The following is a 5,000-nucleotide window of genomic DNA, read 5'->3' on the forward strand; positions in this document are numbered from 1 at the left end:
AGGGCTTGGAAATCTTTAATCATGTAATTCAATGGAAAAATAGTAGCGTTCAAAAATATGGGGTTTTTGAAAGAGTCTCTTCTGCTCACCAGTGGTGCATTTATTTGATCAAAAATACAGTAAAAACAGTGAAATATTATTCTAATGTAAATCATCTGTTTTCTATGTGAATATATAGTAAAGTGTAATTTATTCCTGTGATCAAAGCTGAATGTTCAGCATCATTACTCCAGTCTTCAGTGTCACATGATCCTTCACAAATCACTCTAATATGATGATTTGATGATCAAGAAACATTTATGATTATAAATGTTGAATTTATTTGTAGAAACTGATATTTCTCAGGATTCTTTGATGAATAGACAGTTAAAAAAGAACAGCATTTATTTGAAATAGAAGCTTTTGTAACATTATAAATGTCTTTACTGTCACTCTTACTGTCACTTTGTAATCTCACGTATTAATTTCTTTCTTTTTTTAAACATACTGACCCCAATCTTTTGAACGGCAGCATATAATAAGTGAACAAAGGTCATTTATTTCAGAGAATGAAAGGTCTCACTTTATTACTTTCTTGCTGTAAAGTAAAGGATTGGATGAAGTTGCTGATATACAGAATCATTCATTTAGTTTTACTTGTGTTTTAACGTGGTAAACTGTGATGCTATTCCACTGTAAACAAACTAAGTTCATGCAAATATAAATCTCCAAACAGACACCCATTAATAACTAATTATTTGTTAACACTGTTCCACACGTTTCTTAGTTTCAATATATCATGCATTAAATTATTAAAATATATAAAAATGTATATAAAAATAGTGGTTAGGCAAAATCTTTAAATGTATTATCTTAATTATGTTATTTAATATGTTGCTATTATATATATAACATTACTATTCTCCTATAATATGTTGATGTAGCCGCTCTTAGTCTCCAGAATGTGAAGCTCTGCTTCCTGAAGGATCGCTCTGAAACACATGGAAGTATCGCCGATTAATGAGGGAAAAGTGTGCAGAAATCACTTCTCTCTCCTGTCAGCGCGATATAATATAATCTCATTCTTCTACTTCTACCTGACACCCATTACATGTCTGTCTCTCAGCCAGTGAGACATCGGCCGGAATCGCATTAAAATGACAAAGATATAATCATAATTCCTCTAAACGTCCCAGTCGTGCGGCTCTGAACGCATCTGAACAAACACAGCCATACGACAGGCTACAATCATATTAATCATATTAGTTGGCCGTAGAAGGATGAATACACACAAGAAACACACACGGCAGCGGGGAATGAGGGTTTTACACGAACAAAAGCTCTCATTAGAGAAGTGTGTCCTGTGTCACCTCATCATGGGAATGTTGCTGAGCCTGGAGACACACATTCCAGCAAACACAAACACACACACACATATATATATATACACACACATCACCGATGTTCACTGTACACTTCAGAACTGGACTAGCAAGTTCTGTTTGAGATTTTCTAGATTTTTCAATCAGATGTTGTCTTTACAGTTACATTTAAGGGGTGATGCTTTAAAGTCACCATGAAATCAAAATTGAATTGTTTTTATGTAATATTGCAGTTTATTCTAAATGATTTATCGGTGCACATCATCATTATTGTGTTAACTTAATGTTCCTTGTAACGTTGAATCAGAATAAGTTCCTCTTGCAGCATCTCTTCTCTGATGATGTGGGCGGGGCTATAACCTGTCACTCACATGAGATCAGCCAATAGCAAACCACAACCATCCAATCAATTCCTCACGGACACAATCAAGCCCCGCCCACATTTGTTCTTGTTCCAGAAGCGTTTCACTCGGATATACGGCGCAATAGAGGAGAAAATACCAGTTTAATTGTTTTTTAGCAGGTCTTTTTTCATTTGGCCATGCGTGTTTTCGTCTACTTCTGAATGATTTTTGAGTGATTAGATCACAAAATGTTTTGGCACCACCTGTATTGGGCACTATTGATCTGATAATGGATGTTAAAAGTTACATGTAACAGAATGTAACATTAATAGAATGTTTGTCAAACGTTGTCTGCTCTTTAATAACGTTCTCTAAACATCGTTCATGGAACCTTTGGAAGAGGCTTTTGTTTTGTAGTCTGTCCTATATTTCTTTTATATTTTTCAAGTACATATATCTTAACCCGGGAAACGTATCTCGGCTTCAGAAGAACTTGATTATGTGATTCTAAACTCCAATAACAGCCCAGAGGAAAGTGTAAAAGCGGGAAAGGCCCTTTAATATCAAAACTGTTTTCATTCTGCAAACAAATAAAATGAACTTCCCAGCAACGTGCCGTGTTGTTCTGTTTCCTAATCGATAATGCTGATAGTTTATATTATCATAAGGTAAAGGTCAGCAAAATGCTAATGTCAGTTTCTCATCAAAACTGAGCCGGCGTGCAGAATCACAAAACCATTCATTTTATTTCACTTCAGGTGTAAAGAACATTCATGTCGTTCAACTCTGTGTTTGTTTCTCTACCTTTCTGTGAAGTTCTCAGCACGTTATACTTGGAAAACCTCGGTTATCTGACAGGTGGACCATAGATCTTAAGGACTCTCTGATTTGTGTTCTTCTAAAGTGAATCTGGCTTGTTCTGATTGTAAATTGCACTGATGTAATTAGCCATTTAGCTTTGTGATTGTGATTTACTGTTTGTTGCGTTCTCTCTGCTGGCGACAGTGAGTCTAAACTGAGAATCTTTACCACTGTGTAATTTTCTATTAACAAACGACAGAATGTGCGCACCTTCAGCACTAATGGTGAAGAAGTCAATACATGCATGGATGTTCGGTTGTTCATTTAAATTACCTTTTTTTGTTGTTTTTTGTTCAACACATTATTATTTATTTATATCTATTGTATTCTTAAAGCTGTCCCAGCTAACAGGGAACGTTCTGGCGAGGTTCTCTCGTTCTTCAAGTGACGTAAATAGAAAGTTCATTTAAAGTTATCTGGTGTTTAGTAACGTTCTCAAAACGTTAGCACAAAAACGTTATTTAGTATGGAGCTCTGCACATGATATGCAGAATTAAAAAAAAAAAATAATATATATATATATACAGTATATCATGGCCACAAATTAGGAATTTCTTCCCTCGTTTTACTAAATCATACGTACGATATAATAATTCGTTCCCTCGTTTTACTAAATCATACGTATGATATAATCATTAGTTTTACTAAATCGTACTTGTAGGCCTACTAATTCATTCCCTCGTTTTACTAAATTGTGCGTACGATCGGTTTACTAAATTGTGCGTACGATCGGTTTACTAAATTGTACTTACGATATAATCATTCCCTCGTTTTACTAAATCGTACGTACGATATAAAAATGTATTCCCGTGTTTTACTAAATCGTATACAATATAATTCTTCATTCCCTCGGTTTACTAAATGGTAGGCTACTTATGATATATAATTAGTTCCCTCGTTTTACTAAATGGTACTTACGATATAATTAGTTCCCTCGTTTAACTAAATGGTACTTACGATATAATTTGTTCCCTCGTTTTACTTACGATATAATTTGTTCCCTCGTTTTACTAAATGGTACTTACGATATAATTAGTTCCCTCGTTTTACTAAATGGTACTTACGATATAATTAGTTCCCTCGTTTAACTAAATGGTACTTACGATATAATTTGTTCCCTCGTTTTACTTACGATATAATTTGTTCCCTCGTTTTACATGGTACTTACGATATAATTAGTTCCCTCGTTTTACAAAATGGTACTTACGATATAATTAGTTCCCTCGTTTTACTTACGATATAATTTGTTCCCTCGTTTTACATGGTACTTACGATATAATTAGTTCCCTCGTTTTACAAAATGGTACTTACGATATAATTAGTTCCCTCGTTTTACTTACGATATAATTTGTTCCCTCGTTTTACATGGTACTTACAATATAATTAGTTCCCTCGTTTTACTAAATGGTACTTACGATATAATTAGTTCTCTCGTTTTGCTAAATGGTACTTATGATATAATAATTTGCTCCCTCGTTGTCGTTTCATTCGAGGGAATGAATTAGTAAAACGTGCTGATATTTGAAAGTCGTGGGAACGATTTGTTCATTCGTGGCCATGATATAAGTATTTTTCCTGCACGTCACTTGCGCGGCTCCGTCATATAGACGTTGTTCGTGGAGCATTTTTTATGTTTTAGTTGGACGTTCGTTTTAAATTTTACTTGTCTAAGAACGTTCAGAGAAGATTTAAAAGTAACATTCCCATCATGTTTGCAGAATGATATGGAATGTTCCCACATAACCAAGAAAAAATGTCCATTAAAAAAACTATTGATATATAGCTAAAAAAAATGGTGTCCTTTATATTTTAAGTGGAAATAATATTCAAATAGCCGTTTTATGATGACAAACTATGATTAAAATGTGTGTTTACCTCAGTTCACAAGGTGAAAATACGATTATTTTGCATGACGTGTATTGTTTGTGCATAAATATGGTGATGTCAGAAATGTTCTGCTCTTCAGTATTTGTCTGTTCGTATATTCGTCCATTAGTTCATATACAGCGCGTGTGATAGAGGCGAACTCTCTCCTCTTGTCGTTCTACAATGAGTGTGTTGATTTGCAGAGAAGAAGAGAGCGAAGTGGAAAGTTGAGTTGATATGTGAGAAAATTGCGCTCATTTTTCCCGGGCATGTTCATTCATTTGTGCTAAAGCGTGCGGCGTAGTTCTCTGAGAAATAGAAAACGCGCGCGCCAAATTCACCTGCCAACTTCAATACTGCACGAGCCGCTGGATCCCAATGGAAGCGAAACCAACCGAACAGTTATTTCAATGCTCCAAAAATATGTATCCATGAAGGCAATTAACTTAGAAAATGTGCTAGAAGTGTGGAGGATTTTCACCTTCTTGCTGTTCTTGTTCTTGTCTGGTGCTGTTGGTTGCATTCTGCTTCAGTATCTCTTTACATTTCTCTTTACATCAATCATTTT

This window comes from Rutilus rutilus, assembly GCF_951802725.1.
Source record: "Rutilus rutilus genome assembly, chromosome: 12".
NCBI lineage: Eukaryota > Metazoa > Chordata > Actinopteri > Cypriniformes > Leuciscidae > Rutilus > Rutilus rutilus.